The sequence below is a fragment of the Castor canadensis genome, chromosome 19, assembly GCF_047511655.1.
Source record: "Castor canadensis chromosome 19, mCasCan1.hap1v2, whole genome shotgun sequence".
Classification (NCBI taxonomy): Eukaryota; Metazoa; Chordata; class Mammalia; order Rodentia; family Castoridae; genus Castor; species Castor canadensis.
The window spans coordinates 30,191,774-30,216,741 of record NC_133404.1 but is presented as its reverse complement, the minus strand read 5'-3'; the positions used below and the strand labels follow the sequence as shown (position 1 = coordinate 30,216,741).

Below are 24,968 nucleotides of genomic sequence, written 5' to 3'. Positions count from 1 at the left end.
GAATATTTGGCTTTTGGAACTTGGTTTATTTCACTCAACGTAATGATCTCCAGTTCCATCCATTTTCCTGTAAACAGCATAATTTAATTCTTTATGGCTGAATAATATATTCATATTGCATATATATACCACATTTTCTTTATCTGTTCATCGTTGCTGGGCACCTAGGCTGATCTCACCACTTGGCTATTGTGCATAGTGCCACAGTAAACAAGGGTGTGCTGGTGTACCTCCTGTATGTTGCTCTGCCTTCTTTTGGATTTGGGCCTAAGAGTGGTATAGCCTACTCCCTTTTTTTTGGCTTGCATAAACTGATTCCCAGGGGGATCTCCTTTGCCCTGGCGACCATAGTTGACTTTGTGAATGAACCTGGCTCAATGCTATTGCGCTGATCCTAGCTATGAAACCAACTTCAAATCCGCCCCTGCCTCCTGTATTGCTGTGTCTCCTCAGAGACTCTGGTCCACACAAAGTCACATTTGGGTGACAGGGGGTGGGGGGACTGAGGGAAGAGCTGGGGGAGGCCCTGCTGTCCTGTATAGTGTCTCCCTACCAGTGACCTGAAAAGGCCTATTTGTGCAGAAAGAAACCAAGAGGAAAATGGAAGGAAGGAAAAGGTGACACAGGCTATAGCAGGGGCAAACACTGAAGTAAGCCAGTCACAAAAGAACAAATGCTACATGGCTCCACTTATGTGAGGTACCTGCAGTAGTCAGACTCATAGAAACCAAGAAGAGAATGGCAGACACCAGGGTGGGGGTCGGGGAGGGGGAGTTTCTGTTCAAAGGGTGCAGCATTTCAGTGTGGACAGATGAAAGCTTCTGGAAACAGGGTGATGATGGCTGCATAGCCACATGCACCTGTTTACATTTTAGTACTGTAACTTAAAATGGTTAAGATTGTCTATTTTGTTATTTGCATGTTGCCACAATGACAAAGGTGACAGTAGTGGGTGTTTAGAAGTGGGCAGTAAGAGGGAAGAGAAAAAGAAGTGGTTCCCATGTCCCAGGCAGCCAAATGTGAGATCAGAGACCAGTTTCCACTTCACACTGACACCTGGCACCTGCCAGAATGCTGAGAGTTCGCTTCTCCCTGGAGACACCTGTGTGTGTGGGGGTGGGGTGGGGGGGGGGTCACTATTCCAAGGACACAGACATTCTGCAGTTTATTTGGCTATTTTATCAGCCAGACTTTATGCACCTGCTTTTGACAAATACCCCCAATGAGGCATGGGAAGAAAATGAATTTGTAAAAAAACTTCTTTTGATGGCTGAAAGAAACCATTTCACCTGAACAACTGTGCCAGCAAGAGTTCCATCTATGACCTTCGAGTACTTGTGTCCCCTAAAAACTTAAAGGCAACACTGATTAACCATGTTTGATTTCACAGCACACCCTAAAAGCCATCCAACCGTAACTGTTTAGGAAGGCACAGTTAATGTCTTTCTCTCAGGTAGTCCTTTCTCCGTTCCTCTGTGAAAGTCAGAATGGAATCTATTCTTTCTGTCCAGCATAGACTCAGTTCCTGGGATTGACAGGTTGAGAATCCCTTATCCAAAATGTCAGGGTCAGAACTGTTTCAGATTTCTAGTATGGTTTGGATTTTGGAATATTTTGCAAATACATTATATCAGGAAATCATGACATTTCATGTACCTCTTATACATGTAGCCTGAGGGTGACTTTATTCAAGATTGGTAGCATACCCATGTTCTGACTGCAATCCCTCAATGAGGGCAAGCATGGAATTTTCCACATATAGCTCAAACCTTATTTGGGATTTGGGATTTTTGGATTAAGGATGTGTGTGGCCCGTACTTCAATGCTCTCATTACATTTTCTTATTACATAAGGTTCTTATTACTTTTTATTTTTTTGAGAGAGGGTCTCACTATGTAGCCCATACTGGCCTTGAATTTGAGATTCTCCTGCTTTAGCCTCTTGAGTTCAGGGATTACAGGCATGTACCACCACAACTGGATAGGGGTTCTCTCCCTCTTTTATTTATTTTTTCTTTTTTGGTAATACTAGGGTTTGAATTTAGGATCTTGTATTTGCTAGACAGACGCTGTACCTCTTTTTTTTTTTTGCAGTACTGGCTTTGAACTCAAGGTTGACACCATGAGCCACTCCACCAGTTCTTTTTTTGTGATGGATTTTTTTCAAGATAAGGTCTCATGAACTATTTGCCTGGGCTAGCTTCGAACTGCGATCCTCCTGATCTCTACATCCTGAGTAGTTAGGATTACAGGTGTGAGCTACCAGCGCCTGTCTTGATGTTTTACTTTTTGAGCCATGCTCCCAGCCCTTTTGTGCTTTAGTTATTTTTAGACAGGGTCTCATGCTTTTTACCAGGACTGGACTGGGGCCCCAGCTGGGGGGGGGTCCTTTTTTTTTTTTTTTTTTTTAATTCATGTAAACACACTTCCATTCAGGGTACACTCACTCTATCACATTCTCTGGTTCTCTGGCAGTAAGAGATGCCCGTGTACTGAAGCTAGAGTCTCAGACTTTTAGATGGTCCCCTGCTCGGACAGGACCAGGCTCAATCCTCACTCTGATGATTCACCAGTTGTGTTACTGGGGCACCAACCCTCAGTTTCCATCTCTAAAAGACGTTGTATAGCTCATACTTCCCAGGCCTGTTGAAAGAGTGGCTGAGATGAGCACTCCCCAGAGAGGCGTTCAGGTCCAGTGTGCCATGGGCCTGGTACATCCTGGCTATTCCGACAGGATTAAGGGTTGAGAACACATAACCCTCATTCTCAATCTGAGCATCAGCTCTGTTAAGAGGATCCTGGTTTCCCAGACCCCTATAGAATGGGAAGTCTATCTATGTGGCTATTCAGAGCCCAAAAAGAGACAGATAAATTCATCTCAAGGTAATTTTTCTTCTAATTTGCAATGTTGCGCAGGATTCAAATGAAGGAACAGGTACAATGGCATAAGAAAGACCTCTGTTTGAGGATGAATCCTACAACTTGGTGCAGACCCCAGCAGCAAGCTGGGTTCTTCATCCATGAAGCAGAGGCAGAATAGGGTGCATGTTTGTGATGCCCGGATGACAAATACACAGCAGGTAGAGCATCTTGGAGGTTCCCCGGTGTGGAAGGCTACAGTGATGGGAGCTCCTGGTACAGGACTGCCACCCGCTGGGCTGTAAATGTCCAGTCAGGGGAAAACTAGGGCTTTGCTCTGTCTTACTGTGGGTGACAGCCTTTCCCAGGGCACCTGCAACTTCATTCACCATGTGTGCTGTGGGCCTGGGGGAAGGGACATGCAGAGGCTGACCTGCCAAGAGCCCATCCTCCCACACCTACCTCAAACATCATCCTGAAGACCCTGGGCAGCCTCAGATTCTCTGATCAGCTCCTGGCAGACTGGAGCCAGCAACTCAGTGATGAGAACAATCAGAACAAAGCTTTCACATGTGCCATTTACAATCTCTGAAGATACAAGGCTGCTGTTATTAAACAGATGTCTGCAGAGAAGGAGCCGGGTGAGGAGGTGTAAGGGTGACCTAATCAGCCAAACTGCGATGTTCTCCCAGGGGAACCCACAGGGCCCCTTTATGGCTGCACGTGAAGGCTCAATGCTGCCTTTCTCCATTTAAAACACGAGAACTATGAGTTCTCATACACGTCTTCCTGAAAAGCAATATTGTTCACATATTTGTTTCTTAACAGAGGAAATGAAAATCTGAAGTGCATCAGGGTCTGTGAATATGAGCGTTTCTGCCTGCAGAGAGGCCCGGCCATTTGTCAAGTTCTCTTTTGTGTGGAGAACAATGGGAACTCCCCAAAGGAACAACTCCCAGCCTTGACATCTGATTTCTAAAGATCCTTTTTCTAAGCTTCAGTGTGTCCACTTGACCTTGACCTGAGATGGGTGATTTCCAGGATCTGTTTTCTTACAAAGGCCTTTAGATTGGGGAGGGGGATAGGAGTGGGGGGGGGATAGGAGTGGAGAAAGAATGAGAAGAGCAGGCAGGAAATGAGGAAAGGAGGAAAGGACGGAAAGGAGGAAAGGGGGAAGGGAAGGAAGGGGGAAAGAGGGAAGGGGGAGGGAGGGGGGAAGAGGAAGGGGGAGGGAGGGAGGGAAAGAGGTTGGGGGGAGAGGAGGAGGGTGGGAAGGAGGGAGGGAAGGAGGAGGGGGAGGGAGGGAAGGAAGGATGGTGGGGGAGGGAAGGAGGAAGTGGGGAGGGAAGTGGGGAGGGAAGGAGGAAGTGGGGAGGGAAGTGGGGAGGAAGTGGGGAGGGAAGGAGGAAGTGGGGAGGGAAGTGGGGAGGGAAGGAGGAAGTGGGGAGGAAGTGGGGAGGGAAGGAGGAAGTGGGGAGGAAGTGGGGAGGGAAGGAAGAAGTGGGGAGGGAAGTGGGGAGGAAGTGGGGAGGGAAGGAGGAAGTGGGGAGGGAAGTGGGGGGGAAGTGGGGAGGGAAGTGGGGAGGGAAGTGGGGAGGGAAGTGGGGAGGAAGTGGGGAGGGAAGTGGGGAGGAAGTGGGGAGGGACTTCAACTTTTTGTTGAACTATGGATTAAGAGAGAATGTGTCTGAAGTGGTTTTGCTAGTAACCCCTCCAGCTGACCCTGCTGGGAGCCTGCTGTGTGCAGGCTGTTCTCTGGAATGATCCTGTGCAGACCTGTTCCACACATGAGGAAATGGAGGCGCAGTGAGGTTAAGCGGCTTGCTCTAGACCACGTATTAGTAAGTAGCAGAGGTGCTTTTCAGTAATTTCATTAAGATTTAGTTCACATACCATACAATTCACCCATTTAAAGAACATAATGTAATATTTTGAGAGGTATAAAACTGGTACCACAATCTAATTTTAGAATCTTCATCATCCCCAAAAGAAACCCACACCCCTTAGCTGCCATTTCCCCAACCCACCCATCCCTGCAAATGCTAGGTAATCACTAATGCACTTCCTGAATCTATAACTTGTCCATTCTGCACATTTTATAGACTTGGAATTACGTAATATGTGCGACACTGTGTCTTGCTTTTTGGATTAGCATTAAGTTTTTCAAGGTTTATCCAGGTTGAAGCATATTGCTAAAGTCGATTCCATTTTATTATCAGAGAACACTCCATTATTCCACATTTTATTCATTCATTTGTCCATCGATAGAAATCTGGGTGGTTTCCATAGTTTGGATATTATGAGTAAAACTGCTATGGGCATTTATATGCAAGTCAGTGTGTGGACGTGTGTCCTCATTTCTTTTTTGTATACCTAGGAGTACAATTACTGCATCATAGGATAATTATCCTTTAACAACTGAGGAATACCAGACTATTCTCCAAGTTGCACCTTTTACATTCCCACCCTTGTGTACAAAGGCTCTAAAATTTCTATATTCTTACAGATATTTGTTATAGTCTTTTCTGATTATAGCCATCGCACTGGGTCTCTCATTGTGGGGATTTTTTATTGTGGTAAAATAAGCGTAACATAAAACTTACCATCTTAACCACTGGCAAGCATGCAGTTCAATGGTGTTATGTACACTTTGACTATTGTATAACCATCACCACCCTCAATCTCCCAAGCTCTTCATTTTCTCAAACTCTGTACCTATTAAACAATAACTCCCTGTTCCATCTCCCCAGCCCTTGGCAACTGTCATTCTACTGCCTGTCTATGAATTCACTACTCTAGGTATCTCATATAAGTGGAATTATATCCTTTTGTGATTGGCTAGTTTCAGTCAGATGTTTAGTGTAACATTTTGAGCTGTCCTCCACACCGGAGTAAGTATCAACATTTCCTTCCTTTGTAAGGCTGAGTATACAGGTCAAGTAGGAAAAACAAATACAGACAAAGAGCAAAAAGCCAGGAGAATAAAGCATAGAAGAAATAGAAACATTCTCTAAACATGAAGACAAAATACTCAACTCAGTAGAGAGCAGGAGAATTTCATAAAATCAAATATTGAGGCACCACTTCACACCCACAAGACTGGCAACACTAAGAAGTGTGACTAAATTAGTTTTAGCCATGACTGGAGAAATGGGCATTCTTAGGTGGTGTTGGTGGAACAGTACCTTCCTACCTGAGGTTTTGTTTTCTAAGATTTCAGTTACCTGCAGTCAGTCATGGTCCAGAAACACTGGATGAAAACTTCCAGAAATAAACAAATGGTAGGTTTCAAATTGTATGCCATTCTGAGTAGTGTGATGAAATCTTGCACTGTCCTGCATCATTCATCCTAGGACATGAATCGTCCCTCTGTCCACTGTATCCATGATGTATATGCTACCTGCCCTATTACCCACTGAGCAGCCATGTTGGTTATCAGGTGGATGACTGTGCTACTGCAGTGCTTGTGCCCAAGTAACTTTTATCTTACTTAATGACGGCTTCAAAGTGCAAAAGTAATGATGCTGTCAATTTGGATATGCCAAAGAAAGCTGTAAAGTGCTTCCTCTAAGTAACAAGGCTTCAGTTCTCACCTTACAGAAAAAGATGGTGTGCTGATTGATGTTGCTAAGATGTATGGTAAGAATGAATCTTCTACCTGTGAAACTGAAGAAGCACAACAGAAAACTGTGCTCATTTTGTTATTGTACATCAAACTGCAAAAGTTATGGCCACACTGTATGATAAGTGCTTAGTTAAGATGACAGAAAAGGCATTAAGCTTATAGTATGTATATATAGAAAAAAACATGGTATATACAGAGGCCCGTATGATATGTGGTCTCAGGAATCCACTGGGGGTCTTGGAACATTTCCTCTATAGATAAGAAAGGACTACTGGATCTGTAATTCCAGTTCTAGGGATGGAACTTCTTGCAAATGTGCCCACAAAAATCACACAAGGATGTTCACTGCAAAACTGTATAAACCCCAAATGGAAAGTCACCTAAAAATGTTCGTCAATAGCAGAATGAATGAGTATGCAAAATGAAATAGTACAGAACAAAGAACATGGATACATCAGTGGTACACAGACAACACAGGAGGGGCCCCAGAGGCAAGATGTACCGAAGGGTACTCTGTTGTTGGTGGATATATACCTATGAAGCAAAAGTGTGCAAATTTGGGTAAAAGTCATATGTATCAACAGGAAAGGAGGACCAGGCAGGACTGGGGAGAGGTCAAGGAGGGCTTTCAGTGTGTCTGTAACAGATTATTACTTAAAAGATGTGGAATGGATATGGCCACCATGATCTGTTAAAACTGGTGTCAATGTTGAATAGTTAATCACAGTGCTCTTCTGTGTATATGAAAAGCTTTATAAGAAAAATACTTACAGAAGCCGTGGACAGGCCAGTGTGAACTAACTGACCTTGGCTGCAGGGAGTGGCTGAGACTGTAGCCAACTGAGAATGTCATACTTATGGTCAGGGGCAGCTGCCAGCCTCTGGCTCATTGTGGCCATGTGGTTAAGTGTTGTCCCATTTTTCATTTTCAAAAGCAAAGATGAAAATCAAGCTTTCTCATTTAAAAATGTTGGAAATGAACTCTAAAACCTTAAGACGCCTGTGTGGGCCAAGCTGTGTCTGCTGTGGAATTTAGCCCTGCAGCCTACAGTCTAGGATTTTAAAATCTCTAAGAGGAGGTAGGGGTGCTTCTGCCCCTGACCCCAAATGGCCAGATGCACATTTTCCCTAGTTCTCACCTGAAGAGGGCACTGACCATTTGTTTGTGTACCTCCCCTTCCCCCTTGCTCTGCTTTCTTCTTGGCTTTGATCACCACATTCCTATGACAGACATGTGCTAGTCTGCCTTTGGGTTTGGCTTAATAGGTTAGCCCCAAGCATTCTGTCCTAAGAAGATTAGGGAAAAAAAACACTCTCAGATTAATGATGTGACATGGTTTTCCCAGGACACCCATCTAAATGATAGAAACAAACACCAAAGGCCCAAATCAGGCAGAAAACACCCTGAGGGCTGATTAGCAACAGCAGGAGTCCCTGCCCGGCTGTCTGTCTCGGCTGCCCAGCCCCACGAAATTATTCACTGTGAATCCACACAGGCAGACCTCCTCGGCATTCCGCCCCCGAGGCTGTCCTGGCTTTGGCTATGAAAATGCTCAGAATTTCACAAGACTCAAAAAAAAAAAATGCTCCTAGGGGGAATTCAGGAGGTGGAGAGAGCCAGCTCTGCTTCTTCTGGAAGGAGGGCTGGGAAGGGCTGACCCAGCTGCTGTGTTCAGAGGGGCAGAGGCAGGGCTCTGACACCACCAGTTGCCTGAGGCCCAGCTGGCCCTGCCAGAGTTTTGGCACACAGCTGTAAGGAGGAGGGACCCAGGCTCTGCCACTCCCCACCCACATACTCGCTTCCCTAAGCCTGCAGGAGCAGCAATGCCTTCCCCACTCCAGCACCAACCCCAGGGTGACCCGCTGTGGTCTAGTTCTGATCCTGTGCCTCCTAGGCTGTTCAAAGTGGTGGTCTGGTGGGTGTGGTTTACAAAGGCTACGCTAGTGGTGAACTTGAAAAGAGATTTTTTTCCAAGGGTGATAGAACCTGAGAGTGGAGCCAAGTGGACACAGCTGGAGGGGACCCAATCCTGACTCAGTGGCTGGCATTGGGCAGTGTCAACCTTCTGCACTAACTGAAGTGACCAAGGGTGCCTCAAGAGCACAACACATCACAACTAACCTCAGTGCAGATGACAGCTTGGGCATGTGTGACAGTGGTGGCCCCTCCTCCTTGCTTTTGTCTGTTTCCTCCTTGGCTTTCCACCCCCCCTTTGGCAGCAATGTGTTTTGCACTTGCTAGACAAGTGCTCACCACTTGAGCCATGTTCCCAGCCCATTTTTCTTTTTTATTTTTTTATTGTTGTGCTGGGTGGGGTACACTGTGGCATTTACAAAAGTTCTTACAGTGTGTCAAATATATCATAGTTGAATTCACCCCTGCCACCATTCTCCTTTATCCCCTGCCCCATTCCTGGAATAGTTTCAATAGGTATCATTTTTCCATTTACATACATGTGTACACAGCCTCAGTTATTTTTCAGGTAGGGTTTCGTGCTTTTGCCTAGGGCTGGCCTGGACCCCGATCCTCCCACCTATGCCTCCCAAGTAGATGGGGTGAAGGGCACATACAGCAGCTGTTAAAAGTGGTGGTCTGGTGGGTGTGGTTTACAAAGGCTATGCTTGTGGTGATCTTGAAAAGAGATTTTTTCCCAAGGGTGATAGAACCCCAGCATCACATCCAGCAGCCAGTGTGCCTGTGTGTGTGTTAAGATGTGTCTAACTTTTTGCCTGGGCTGGCCTCAAACCATTATCCTCCCAACCTCTGCCTCCTCAGTAGCTGGGATTACAAGTGTGAGCCACTGGGTCTAGCCCCTCCTTGATTTCTCAGGGGCTGGGAGCCACTTGTCGCTCTGTCTTCTGCTTCTCCCTCTCCTCTTCCTCCTTTCCATCCTCCAAGTACAGCACATCTCTTTCCCTGTGTTCACTCTTTGGCTCCCGTAGCTCATTAAAAACGTTACAGACCTTAGACAGGCCATAGTTCCCACAGACATTGGGGTACAGTCTATGCCTGACTTCTTCCCCACCCTGTGGCCACTTTTCTCAAAGACCACACATGTAAGGTCAGGATCTGGAGTTTGGCTTGGACTATTTTCTGCACCCCTCTAAGCAACTGCTAAGTCCCATCAAGCTTACCCTCCCAAATATACCCACCCATGTCCCTGGCTACCTTACCTGGGGTCTTCTAACTGGCCTCCCCATACATGATATCCTTTTCCCTTCCAGATAATCTATGCACCTCTGTCATAGTTTCAGTCATGTTACTTCCTCATTCTAAAACCTTCAGTGGCTCCCTACTGCCTACTCTCTTTCATATCCTAGGCCTGGCATTTAAGGCTCAGTCTGATGATTTAGTCATTCATTCTTCTATTATTCCATTAAGGACCATACATATTTTCAGGAACATATGCAAGGAAACAAAAAGACTTTGAACTAAGAAAAGTAAGTATTAGGAAAGATTGAGGTAAGAACCCAGTCTTACTCCCCATGCTTTGGTTCGTCACATGTGCTCCCCTCCCTCCCCCAACAGCTGGACTACTGGACGTCCTTTGGATCTGGGGATGCGGGTACAGCTCCCACTACCTGGCACACCCTCCTCATTTCTCTCAGGAGACCACTCTCAAGTGCTGCTCCCGCCAGGACCCCTCCACAGGTCCTCCAGGTGTCCCTCCCTCTTCCTCATCTGGCATGTCTGAGTTTTGCTAAGTGGACTAAATGATACTGTCCCCCCAAGAATATTCTAATCCACCTATGGCTTGGAGACTCCTAGGAGCTAACTGGTTCAGTTCTCACTTGGGCTCATGGGTTAAGACTCTGTTTACTGTGGCTGCCTCCCAGGTTCAGTGTTTCCATCTGTGAAATGGGTGGACTGCTTATCCACATTTGTTTCTCACCGGGATGTGTCAAGGATTGGCCATATATGTCAGCCTGTTATCATCTACTGTCCCCTCCTGGACTGACTTCAGTCTTTGGCAGACACCTCAGAAAACAGTCCTATACCTGGTCTTAGCCACCTCTCCATCTCTCCTCCTTGGTGGTGAGCCTCACTAAGGCAGCGTGCTCACTCTGGGGACACCCTAAATCTCGGCTCCGGCACGCTGGAGACACAGTGTGGATTAACGCTGCTGGCTAATAAAACCACCAGCAGTTTCCTATAAAAAGTTACAGTGGGAGAAATCTACAATAAAATATTCATGCCCTTTATTTCACTTCACAAGAAAGCTCCAAACATTGCAAGCGAATGGAGTCACAGCAGCTGCTGGGCAGATGCTCCCCAGGCAGGCGAGTGAGAGACAATAATTAGTCTCAATTAAGTTCTCAGTAAATTATGTAAGGGAGCTCTTTAGCCACTTGGTCCTGCGCGGCTTGCTGTGCCAAAGGCAGAGAACTGGGTCCAAAACCATTTAGAAACGCTAGGCTGCCTGGGATAATTCATGTTCTGAGTAAACGGCAGAGTCTTGGCATGAAAGCAAGTAACGAATCCCATAACTGCTCTCAATTGAAAATAATAATTTGTTAATAATGTTAATAGCTAATGAGCTCCAGAAACCATGTTCCTGAGTCCTCCCAGCAGAGAGGAAAGAGAGTCATTTTACTTCTAGCTTTATTAAGTCAATGCCAGTAAAGTCACCCAGGAGGCTTTTGAGATTTTGATAGGCAAAAATTCTGTCATTTGAGGGTCTATTTTCACTGGAACACTCCTCTCCTTCTTGACTTTGATCGGTTTTTGAAGTATCGGCTCAGGGAAGGCCTTTCTGCCTAAGTGGGCTTTGGGAACTTCCCACCCACAGGCACTTCAGGACCTCAGAGAACAGAGTCCCACAGACCGTCTTGTGGCACTGAGCATTCTGAAATGTCTTCTCTCCTCCTCCACGGGTTGCAGGATGGCAGTTTTTGTTGTTGGACAAACAAAAGAGAATTTTAATCAGAGAACTGTAGAGGATGTCACACTCCCTGGGGCAATACTTGGGGTCACTCAGAGACCAGACCACATCCCTTTATCCACAAAGGCCTGGTTGTGTCTGGCTGTGGAGGTGCTTGTTCACGTTGCTGCCTTTTGAGGGACAGTTCTTAGCACAGAGATGTGTGCTTGGTAAGCACACTGCAAATGTTTTCTAATTGAGTTGAACGCTACAATTATCAATGAGAAGGTGCTTAACAGCCGAAGCTTCCTAAATTGATCTTTGTGCTGACGTCTAAGGGATTTGGAGGCTACACGCTCACTCATTTTAGGAATCTCTTCTATGGCCATATTTTTTCTTTACTTAGTAGAAATTAGAATTTACGTACAATGCGGAAAATCTGGAAGGTCATAAAATACAAAGCAAGAGAACTAGAGAACACACACGATCCCAGTCTTTTTTCCAATACATAGTTTCACATTGATGTCATATTATAAACAACTCACTTTATACCCTGCTTCACTATTGATAGCAGAGGCCATCAAAGAGCTTTTCTTGAGACTGACTTCTAAAACACTCCCTCATATAGACACAGTCATATATTATTTAGCCAGTGCGTACTGGCTGGACATTTGGACAGTTGCCAATTTCTTCCACATTTTGGGTGATTTCCAAATGGTGGAATTGGAAGTCCTAGATCCAAGGTGATGAGCGAGGGCATTCATAAAACCATCTGCATCTGCCTGGATCTCTGTGATGGGGTCACTACATTCTGAGCTACCAGGTCTGCCTGAGAATCCTGGTAAAGCATCAGAGAAAGCTTGCGTGTTCACTAGGTGCCAGGACTTTAAGGATGTAAAACCACCAGGAGAAGGTCTCTGAAATCCCTGCTGTTTCCCTCTCATTTTCTCTCTGCAATGCACACAGCCCTTCAGCTGTTTTTCACAAGGCAGCACTACCCAGGCTACTTGCCCCTTTGGACACACCCAGCTGGACCATGTCTCCTTAGCATGTGGTTCCAACAAACCGTGGGTGTAACCTGACCAGTTTCAAGTAAATAAACAATGGGAACCACACTAATTGCAGCCTTCTGTATGCCACATGTTATGTGTTCTAGTGTGTACTTGATTTTCAAAGAAATGAGGAAGTAGCAGCTTCTATGGTCTACCCCACCCAGGGTCACACTGCCAGTGAGAGGCCAGGTTGGAATTCCTTGTCCCATGGGTACCAAAGCACGCTCCACCAGACCTGGTGTGATGCAGTACAGTCACTGCTCTGGCACCTCCACACACCTCACAAATGCTGGTGGGGTAAGAGCTCTTCCCCTGGGGCTGGAGCTGACTTCTTTCCCTGACTATCTTTTCCCTTAGGAGGAAGCTCTGAAGGGCTGAGAAGAGGCTGAGACTGGACACAGAACCTGGCACAGTGTATATACTTAGTGAATATCGTAAGTGAACAGCAGTATAAGTGCTCAGACTATGGTCAGTGGACACCACCCTGGGTCTCTTCCTTTCAAGTTACTGCCAAACATGGGCGCCACGGCCAGTATATTTTTATTTCCAGGTAGAAGGGATTATTTAAGTTTCTATGATTACTTTCCTGCTGTCTTGCTTTGTGATCAGTGCTGCCTTGTATTTCTACTTTATGGAATCTATTTATGTTTTCTTTGCAACCAAATACAGAATTGGAGTCTATGAATATTCTGTATGCACCTGAGACAAAAAATGCATTCTCTGTGGTCAAGGTGTCGAGTTTGATAAAGGAGACTTACCTGACTATGTTGTTTAGACTTTTCATATGCTTCTTTGTTTTTGGTCTACTTACCACTCGATCTTTTTTTCCTTTTCAGTGCTGGGGTTTGAACTCAGGGCCTACACCTTGAGCTACCCCACCAGCCCTTTTTTGCATATTGTTTTTTTGAGCTAGGGTCTTACGAACTATTTGCCCAGGCTGGCCTCGAACTGCAATCTTCCTGATCTCTGCCTCCTGAGTAGTTAGGATTACAGGCGTGAGCCACCAGCACCCGGCTTGATCCATCGCTTCTTGGAGTCATGTGTTAATGGCTCCTATAACCAATAAGCTTCTGTCTCTAATTCTTTAAATCTCCTGAGGTTTACTTTTTACATGAATGGGTGCTGTGTTACTTGGAGCACAAATATTCACAACTATCACATCTTCGTGATGTGTGAACTAAGACTTTCAACATTTTAATTTTCTGTCTTTGTGACAAATAATGCTTTTTGGCCTGAAATCACTGCTCGTTTTAATGTCTTATATTGTTTTATTGTTTCTTTTATTTTTCATTTCTCTGCTATACCTTTGTCCATCCCTTAATTTTTATTCTTCCTGAACTAGTGTCTTTTAGGTGTGATTCTTGCATAAATCAAATAGTTAGGCCTTGTTTTGTCAGTCAACTTTGGAAGTCTTTTTTCTTTTATAGGTGAACTAAGCTTATTCCAATATATTTGGTCTCAAATTTTAAAATATTTTATCATGGTCACTTTGAATATTTTGTTATATTTTCTATATTTTTGTGATGTCCTTTCTTTCTTGGCATTTAAAGGTTTTTATATTTGTTTCATTCAAGCTATTTTTTGACTCAGGTGAAAGTTTTCTTCAAAATACACATACAGAAAAGCACATGAATTTTAAGTGTGTAACCTGATGAATTTTCGCAAAGCAAAGCGTGTAACCACAACTCAGATCCAGAAAAAAGAACACTACAGCACACAGAAGACCTCCTCAGACACCCACCAATGAGCCTCCCCCAACAAGTCTGACTTCTGTCACCACAGATTATTTTTACCTATGTTTGAGTTCATATAAATGAAATTATAGAGCATGCACTCTTGGCTTTTGTGTCCAGCTTCTGTCGCTCAACATTGCATCTTTGAGATTGATTACATTTTGGAGAGCACTGGTTCATGTTCACTGCTGTGCTTATTCCCCTGTAATGAGTGGACCACAGTCTGTCCACTGCACTGTGGAAGGGCACTTGGGTTGTTTCAAGTTTGGGGCTCTTGTTTATAGTCATATTCTGGACATTCTTCTACATGACTTGTACAACATGTTGGCACATACCTAGGACTAGAATTTCTGGGTCGTGAGAATTTGGATGTTTAGTTAAGGAGATTTCCAAAGTGGTTATGCTAATTTACATGCACGTTAGTAATGGACGAGAATTCCAGCTGCTCCATGCCCTTGCCAACACTTACTATCATCTGTGTTTTCCATTTAACCAGTCTGGCAGGTATGCAGTTACATTACTATGTTGTAGTTTTAATGTGTACAGATGGAAAATTATGGGAAAGGAGAACAGAGTGCACAAGAGTCAGATGTGGGGAGGGGAGTACTCATACCTTTGCAAAAATATCCATTTCTCCTCTTTTAATACCTAGCTTATCAACCTTTCATAGTACTTGGGTTTGAACTCAGGGTCTTATACTTGGTAGGCAGGCACTCTACCACTTGAACCGCTTCACCAGCCATTTTTTGTGTTGGATGTTTTCGAGACAGGGTCTCACAAACTATTTGCCCAGGTTGACCTGGAACTGAGATCCTCCTGATCTCTGCCTCCTGAGTAGCTAGGATTAAAGGTGTGAGTCACTGGTGCCAGGCTGGTTTATCGGTTTTTAATGGTATTTCTTGATCCTCAACCATTGTCAAAACAATGTTTTTTTCTCTTTTATTCTACTCTCTTCTTTTCCTATTTTTTGGTTACATTATTTTCATTTGGTCAGAACATACAATATTCATATATTACTCTTCCATTCCTAGTTACTTTTGCTGAGTCTTAGCTCCATTATTAAAATTCTCACCATCAGCCCTTTCTATGATGTGTCCCTAGCTATCTCCTGATAAAGAGCACCCTAAAGTAGAAGGCAAACTGTGGTCCTACCTGATTTTGTAAATAAAGTTTTATTGGAACATATCCCTGGCCATTTGTTTATACAGTGTCCCTTGGTATCTACAGGGGATTGGTTACAGGACTTCCAGGGATACCAAAGTCCATGGACAGTGAATTCTCTTATATAAAGTAGCACACAGTGTTTGAGCATAACCTAGGCACATTCTCCTATATACTGTAATCTCTAGACTACTTATAATTCCTGAGTCAATGTAAACAGAATACTGTATTGTTTAGAGAATGGTAAGAATAAAATATCTGTCCATGTACAGGACAGACACAACTATTACAGGCCTCACTACATAGTACATGAATGAGATGTGAAGCAAAAAAAAATGCTCAAAAAGTGCAAGAGATAAACTGAGGGTCTGCAGAACAGTGTGGGGCTCTAGCAGGGTATGCTAACACAGCATTTCCTTAGCATGGAATCAATGTAGTTCTTAGCACACAGCAAATTCAAGCTTTTTTCCTTGTTCCTTTGTTTTTTGGAAGTTTGTAGAATTTTTTCAAATATTATCAATCCATAGTTGGTTGAATCTGTGGATGTGGAGCCTGTGGATAAGGAGATCCAACTGTACATTGCCTAGCTGCTCTTACAAGTTGCTCTTGTGTTACAATGATAAAGTTGAGTAGTTACAACAGAGCCTAAAAAATTTAACATCTGTCCTTTACTGAAGAAGTTTGCTGATTCTTCTGTGGTAGATTGTGCAAGAAGGGCTCCTGGGTACAATGTCCTGAACTTTTGCATACTGAAAGCCTTCATGTACCTGAAGGACAGTTTAGCTAGGTATAAAATTACATTTCCCATTTTCTTTTTTGGACTGTTTTGTAAGGACCACTCACATCCTTATGACCTCTAAGGCCTGGACATTTACATCCCACTCGCTGCAGTCACAAGGACAGCACATGGATTAAAGAGTGGCCCCATGTGGTTGGAACCTACTACTCATCACCCATAATTTCCTGAGAAGCTTTCTGACCCAGTGGCAGGAGGCCTGCTCAGAGAAGTCACATGACAAGAGATTGTTGCCCAACTGCACAGCCAGAGCCATGAAGACAGCCTCCAGGAGTCTCCTGGATATGGCTTGAGGAGGCCTGGGTCTAGCTGAAGCTCCATGGCGAGGGGTCATCAACCCACCTGTTTCTCTGCTTCATCTACAGCAATTTCATGAGAGACTTACTAAGTGCTCTGCTGACCTGACATACCATGCCAACTACACTGTAAGAGAGACTTGAGTAGTCTCATTGAGTCCTACCCCCATCCTCGGATGGGGTTTTGGACACTTCTAAAAAAATCACAATGACAACAGAGATCATAAAAATGATAAATTTTAGGATGTGCATGTCAGGAAATGTCCTGAGTGACTTCTATGAACTCCTATCATATTCACAATAAGCCTATGAGGTAGGTACTCTTCTGGTCCCCTGTCTTACAGAGACAGGGAGCAGCCTGCTAGTGGCTACTGTGGAGCTAGGATGGGAGCTCAGCTGCTTGGATTCTTGCTCTTTAACTGTCATACACACTGCTTCTATTTCCTGACACTTGTGCCCTGCCTTCTCCTGGTCTGCTTTTTCCTACCTTTCTCTGCAGAATGGTATGAAGCTACCCTCATTCTCCTTGTTGAAAAGTAGCAGTGAGGTGGAGCAGCAATGGGCCTTCTGTCAATTTAGTCTTAATAGACTTATTCTTCCTGGCTTTTCTTATGTCAAAGATTAAAAGACAACAAGGACCGAGTGGGTAGCTGAGTGGTTAGAGAGCTTGCCTAGTATGTGTGAGGCTCTGGATTCAATTCCTAGTACTGCTAAACAAAACAAGTCCCCAAACCCAAATAGCAGCAGCAGCAACAACAATAGCAAAACCCCCTGCTTTTTATCCATGTCTTCTAAGCAGGACTCAGCTTGTAGGCTTCTGTCTGCCCGGCCTGAGTCATGTGCTAAGGCTTACTCAGAGCCCACAGGGAAGCTCCTGGTTCTGCAGATGTCTACCCTCTGCCCATGATTATGGAGACAGAATAGAATCTTCCAGAATTTCCCCTAGTTACTGAGTCATAATGTCTTTAGCCAGCAATACCCTGACCCCCGCCCCATCCCGTTTCCTTAAAATAGAAGAGTGCAGATTTACCCCTACTCAGAGTGGCCTTTCCTGATTGGCAAGCCACAGGACAATATGGTCCCAGGTTTTTGCCACAAACCTTCCTGACTTGTGAGAATAAAAGTCAGATGAGCCCTTTCACACATCCTCTACCTTTGGAGAGAAGAACCAGTTTTGTCCATAAACTGGAGCATCAGGCTGCCTGTCCCCTATCCCATCTCCAGTCACCACAGCTTCTGCTCTGGAAGGCCATGCGCCTCCTGCCAGGTTCTGTCTGTGGCCTGGACTTGGTTAGGTCCTCTGGGCTGTTGCCCTGCCCCTCAGAGGCCTGTGCTCTGGGCATTCTGGCCCTCAGGAGATGACATGACTGACTAGCTTAGCCCCACACTCTTTCTACTGGAGGATGTTTGATCTGTCTTCTGGTTCATGTCTCAGGTCCCAATCCACCAAACCTGGTTATTCTCCCCATACTTCCTAAGTTAAAATTTCCAACAATTTTTGTCACCATGAGTCACTGATGTGATCCCTGAACCAGCACCATCAGAGAACTGGGTAGAAATGCAGATTCTCTGACTTCACCCAAGATATACCTGAATCAGAAACCCCAGGAATTGGGGACAAGCCCCCCAGTCCCCAGGGGATTTCAAGGCCACAGAACCACTGCCTATGGCATAAAAACAATCACAGCAGGCAATCACATCCTGTTTCTGATGACAGCCACACTCACAAGCAGCTTTGTCCCACTGATAATCCACTGGGCAGGTGTAGCTCCAATGCAGCCCCCCACCAGGGAATGCTCTCTTCCCAGGAAGGGGATTAAGAGTCAGGGAGGGTAAGCCATGCACACGGTGTGGCCAGAGCACATTCATAACCTCCACTGCGCTAATTTCTGCTTTTAATGCTGCTGGGAGTTCCTCTTGGACGTGATCTACTTCCCTGTCACCAGGCTCCTTCCCTCAGCAGTAGTTAAATCTGCAGACTGAAGAGTGGGCAGCACCCAGCACATCACATCCACCCGCGCAAATCATTACTCCCATTTCCCGTCAAATCAACCCCCTCGGTAACAAGCCACCTGGGCATGATACGTCTGGGAAGCCTCGAGTCACGAGCTGAGCCTTGTAACCCAATCTTCGGGTTCGAATGACATGGAAACCCTTTCATAATCCCCTTTCCTTTCCTGGCCTCACCCCCATCCTGCTGATAACATTAACTGAAGTTCACAACTATGGAGCCCAGAAACGTTCACAAGGCTGGAAATGAATCACTGGAGGCTTTTCTGCTATTTCGATTTACCCTGAAATACATATAAATTATATGAACTTGTTCTGACAAGAAGGGGAATGACAGAAAATGCTAGGACTTTCCCCAATATTTTATTCCCTGGAAAGTACCAGCATGGGCTATTTAAATTACGCCGTTATAACTGCACTAAAAACCCGTGTGTATGGGCATGTACTGTCTTAAGACATGATGGGTAACCCATAAAATGTTGGGGTCCAACAGCTGGATCATGTTTATCATTAATGAGTTTTGTAGCGGAGCAGCGAGCGATGGTTTTGGCAAGCATTCATCAAGTGCTTACTCCGGACAAAGGAATTTATAGGCATTACTTCACCTAATCTTCTCAAGACTGCTCTGAGAGAAGTTCTAATTTTGCAGTTTTACAGATGGTGAGATCTGGTAATGTGCCCGGGGGTTTGTGGGCAGCTAGCCGTCAGGGGGGACCTGAGGCCAGGCTCTCAACAACCCTGCAGGTGAGGCCTCCACTCTTGGCTACTGAGCTAACCAACTGCACGTCATGGTGTCTCCACAGGATAGGGATGTACTGATCTTGTATTTGTTCCAAAGTTTAAAACAGATCTATTTAAAACAAAGGAAATAGCAAAGCATGGCCAGGTAAGTGAAGGACTTAAGGGATTTCTGCCGAAATGGTTGCTGAGAGTGGAATAAGAAGGACTGATGGGAGGGGTAGGGTTGGGTCAAGGTCAAGATGGGAAGCAGACAGTATGAATAAAGTCCTAAAGGCCACCACAGGCTACACCAAGGAAGCGTGAATGCTTTAACTAGGGGACAATCAGGTGTACACTAGGGTCCCAAATCAGTCTCATTTCTATCCACATCACAGTGATGCATCTGTCCAGGCCAAATGTCTGTCCCTCCATGGGTAAATACTCATGCTGCTGGAATGAAATCTCATTTTCAACACAGGGCCATTAACCATAGTGATGAGGAATTCTGGGATCAGTGAGGCATTTTCTTCTACCAGTATTAACCCACTCACCTGTGCAAATCACCTGTGAGGAAGACTTCCTAGACACTGGCACTGCTAGGCACTGGAAAGAACGCTGTACACCCAAGAGTTCCCATATTGGTAGAGCCCTCACTATGTGTCCACTTGGCTTGACAATGCCTGACAGGTATCTGCTAAGGCCCCTTGCCCTTGTGGAGAAGACAAGGACAAAGAGAGGAATACATGCTGTCACACAGACTGCATAGGAGTGACGAGCTGTCTTGTTCACGTGTGGCACCTGAGACAGGTGAGTTCGTTATCTGGTCATGGAGGATGTAGAGGAGGTGTCAGGCTGTGGGTTTGATCCCCAGTGGGCAGGCTTACTCCCTTACTCAGGAAATCTCACACCTGGGCCCCAGGCTGCATCTCTCACTTCTCCAGTCCCTGATAACTTGTACCACTGATTGCCTGGGGTCTCAGTGAGAGAGTATGGGGGTCCCTCTCAGTCCCACTGAGCCCAAGCTCAGCTAACTGTGGACACAGACTGCAGTTTTGTGGCGTTCAAATGTAGGCCACTCTACCCCACGTCTTCTGAAAAATCACCTCATTTGAAATGCTTGCCTCGTATGTTATAGGCCCTGAATCTTAGTTTCCTTTCCAGCACGGGTCCAGATAACGCTAAGAACAAGTCGGAAAATGATCCAACTCTACCATTTGGTGCTAGTGTTTATGTATTAGTCAGCTTTCTTGTCCTGTGGAAAGAAATACCTAAGGTATCAACTCATAAGAAGGAAAGGTTCATTTGGCTAACAGTTTCAGTTCATGGTCCCTTGCTTTCTCCATTGCCTTTGGGCCTGTGGTGAGGCAGAGGGTCATGACAGATGTACAAGGTGTAGGAAACTGCTCACTTTATGGCAGCCAGAAAGCAAAATAAATAAATAAATAAATAAACAAACAAATAAATAAATAAATAAAAAGAGTCAGGAAGGGATTAGGTTCCTATTGTCCTCTTCAAGGCAGGGCCACAGTGACCTAACTTCCTCCCACTATGCCTCCCAAAAGCACCATGGACTGGGAAGAAGCCTTCAACATACAGGCCTCCAGGGGACATTCAAGATCCAAACTATAACACTTTCATTTTACAACTCTGAAACTGGCTTCACTTTAACTTCCCGAGAAGGAAGCCACCATAGTTCTCTCTGATTTCCCGCGCTCTCCCCGCCATGTTAAAGGGTCCTACGATGCCATCTGTTCACTTTTCTTCATCTGCTTTCGAGAAGGGTTCTTTTTCATGCCACAGTAGAAACAAGAGTCATTGCTTTAAAAAATGAGAATGAGTAGCAGAAAGTACCTAAAATTTGAAGTAAGAAAACCTTGGTTTGTGTTACCCTTGCTACCAGGAGGAGCTTGGGAACTTACCTAATGACGAAGCATCTTGAAGCCTTCATTTTTAAAATGAGGTGAATAAGCTTAATTTCCCAGAGGGATGTGGGGTTTCCTTACTAACTATGCAACATCTCATTCACTTCTTCCCTTCTTTCCTTACTGCCCAGTGGCAGGGACTAAGATGCCCATCCCAATGGACTTTGGATTCCTGCTAACTCCATAATTTGCATCTTATCAAGAAAAACCTAACTTCTGAATCTTAAGGTTCTCTGACAATAAATTCATTTGCAAGTATGCTGTTGAAAGAAAACAGTTTCTGTGGGATTTATGGGAATAAACTAAGTTCTTGGCAGGGAAGCAGAAGAACACTAGGTGAACTGAGTTTAATCACCAGCTGATGTGTCTATAAGACCCATTTTTTTTTCAGCCATCACACTTGATAGAGTTACTAAATGCCAGATACTGGACCTTGCATCGGTGCAATCTGGGAGTTAAAATAACCTTGGTGAAGTCTGGGTTTGCTAACAGGTTGTACCACACCCAGTTACAAAGAGCTTGGAAAAAAACCTCTCATACTTTGAGAATCACACAGCTGCTGATGTTGGAAGTTCTCATCCAAGAGTAACATTCCGGGCGGGCTGCCTTTCCTCCCGTACACAGGAATTTTCCAGTACAGTAGCCCTCCTGCTAACAGACTTGCCGGCTCTCGTTCTAGAGGGACAGGGTCAACTGGATGGGCTTCACTTCTTAGTTTTGGTGTAATCATGACATCGCATGCCTCTTATGGCACACATCTCTTTTTGCCTGTGCTCTATCTCATAAGGACTTCCCAGTTTTGTTTGGGTGCCTACACCACACCCCCATGGGCTGGCTTACAGGACAGCATTTGAGCCATGCCAGACTAATTAGACCTCACAGGAACTGAAGTTTTGAGTTTGGCAACCAGGAGCACACAATGCAGTGTGCCTAGGGAGCCCTAGCAGAGCAGGCCCACTGCAGCCAGCCCTGAGATTTCCCTAAACCTGCTTCTGGTGTGTCTTCAACGGGGGAGATGCTCTACATTTTTTCTATGTACCCCTTTCTTTTTGGTATATTTTCAGATCTAGTTGACACAGCCAGGAAAGACCTGTGACACATAGGTATCTGAGCCTAACACCTGGGTTCACTAATGGCGAGGCCCAGTGTGTTATAAGCCTATAGGTGCCTGGTTACCTTCCTGCATGTCCACAGCTTTGGAGCATGATGGGAGACTGGTGGGGGCAGAAGGTGAAATAACAGCCATGACATTAAGCTCACTGGACAGTCACTTTATCTCTCATTACCCATGGCAGTCTACTCAGTGGGAAAAGGAGGCTGGATGAGTTTACTTTCTGGTGGAGGCACAAAGTCACCCAGAGCAGTGCCTCTTAAGCCTGGATCACTCTTCTCTGCAGAAGCTCTGGGAGGGACAGGTTCTGAGATCAAGGTTCTCCTGGGAAACAGCACAACTGTGAATCCTTGTAGCCACTGACAGCACACAGGGGCACATCAAAAGTGCAGTGCCAAGAGATCACCGTGGTAATGATTCCATGGGGCTCTGGTGGATGTAACACTTCCCAATCTGATGCGACCATGGTATCCTCTCTCCCTCTAGACCTGACACTATGCCCCTATTAGTGGTTAAGATGGGGTCTTGCTAACTTTTTGCCAGGGCTGCCTTCAAATCCTAATCTCTCAGTCTCTGCTTCCTGAGTCACTGGGATTACAGGCATGAGCCAACACGTCCAGTCAAGCTTGGTTATTTTTTTTTAAAAAAATTAATACTAATTTGCAGGGTACATGTATTACTTAGGAAAGAATTGTCCCATCTTTGTAGGAACTGTCCATGGCTTTAGTTAAGACTCATTTAAGTATTTGCTCATTCTTATCCTGATGTTTCTGTCTTGGGGTGTGGGGAGGTGGCAGGGATGAGGAGAAAAGGAGATGTGGTTCTTTTTATAGGATAAGATGTCAGTGACTGGGTAGAACATGTCCTGTCAGTGACCCTAAGGTGTGCTGTGCACAGGGAGCCACCAAGAGGACAATGGGTTTAGAAGGATGGCTTAGAAGGATTCCTTGGGAGATAACCTTTAGTCCCAGACTAGCCTCACCTTTCAATTTAAAAGCCCCTCCTCACCCTGTTTGGTACTGAATTCAGTAGCCAATGACAAAAATCTTTGGGAACATGGGAGTAGAGGGTATAGATACTAAAAGGAAATGCCCAAGTAAAGAAAGAGATGGCTCACCAAGCAGGATCATTACTCTCCTTACATCACGGGCACACAAACTGCCACTCTGAGATGAAGAGGACCTCTTTCGTGTCCCTGCTAGTGAGAGGCACAGAAAGTAGGAGAGGGGAAACGGGGTCCTGCCCCCTAATTTCAAACCCAAACTGCCCTCCTAGGGGGCATCTACAGCATGATGCTGGAGTGAATTTTCTGGGGGCCACAGGGTGACGGCTAGCACCCGGATGAGGAGTTACACCTCCTGTGTCAGTGTCTTTGGGAAACAGTAGTTACATGGGGCACACGCCTTACCAGAAAACTCCTCCAGAGGAAGGGGGTGGAGGTGCAACTCAGAGGACTTGACTGTCCTGTGCTCTCCCAAGTCCTGAGATACCCCAGGATCTGGGGTGTGGGCCAGCCTGTAGCCTCTGAGGTCACAGCAACCTCCTTGGAGTCCCATGAGCCTACGATAATTAAAGAACATTGCTTGGAGGTTTTAAAAGCCACTTTATGGAGATATAACTCCTATGCCACAATTTAGCCACCTGAAATATACAATTCAATGGTTTTCTAAACCACAATCTAGAGTATTTTTGTCACACCAAAAAGAAATCTTGTACCTTTTGGTTATCATCTCCAAATTCCCTATCTCTCCCTCTTAGCACCCACCAATCCATCTCTATGGATTTGTCTATTTTAGACATTTCAACTTAATGGAAGTTTGTATGTGACCTTTTGTGACTGGCTTCTTTCACTTACCATGAGTTTTTAAGGTTCACCTAGTATTTATCAGTGTTTATTCCTTCATATGGTCAAACAGTATTCCACTGAATAGCTAGGTCACAATTTGGCAATGGTTTCTTTGATAGGAGAGCAAAAGTACAAGCAATAAAAGAAATTAGAATTCATCAAAATGTAGAACTTTTATACATCAAAGGACACCATCAAGAAAATGAAAAGATAACCAAAGAATGGCAGAAAACTTTCAACTCATTTATCCGATCAAAGGGTCTTAATCTAGACTACATAAGGAATTATTATAACTCAATGGTAAAATAGTAAATAACGTAATTAAAAACTGCAAACAATCCAAGAAGACATTTCTCCAAAGAAGATAAACAAACGTCCAAGAAGCCAAGAAAGGTGTTAAGCATGGGTCATGACGGAAACCAGATCAGAACCGTAAGGAGGTACAACTTCACAGCCACTGGGGTGGCTACGGCCAAAAAGATAGAGTGGTTGAGGATATGAAGACACCAGAACTCTCATGCACCCGGGCAGAATACTAAATGCGCAACCCCTTTTGAAAGCAGTCTGGAAATTCCTCACAAAGTTATACTGTGAGTTACCATCTGATCTGGCCATTCCAGTCCTATGCAAAAACCCAGTAACGAAAACACGTCCACACAGTAACTTGTATGCAGATGTTGTTGCATCGTTACACGTAACAGCCCAAAGGTGGCAAATGTCGAAAAGCAATTGACAGTAAATATGAGAATTTATTTCTGGACTCTCAATTACATTTCATTTTCTTTATGACAGTTACTTTTTTTTTTCATTTTTCTTTTATTATTCATATGTGCATACTAGGCTTGGTTCATTTCTCCCCCCTGCCCCCACCCCCTCCCTTACCACCTGCTCCGCCCCCTCCCTCTCCCCGCACCAATACCCAGCAGAAACTATTTTGCCCTTATTTCTAATTTTGTTGTAGAAAGAGTATAAGCAA

General features: G+C 44.9%; 1 protein-coding gene across 4 annotated transcripts in view; it reads right to left on the bottom strand.

Annotated features, from left to right (window-relative positions):
• The window catches only part of Adamts17 (ADAM metallopeptidase with thrombospondin type 1 motif 17), a 333,323-nt gene that overhangs the window by 49,569 nt on the left and 258,786 nt on the right, over nt 1–24,968 (bottom strand). The gene's annotated exons all lie outside the window — the stretch shown is intronic.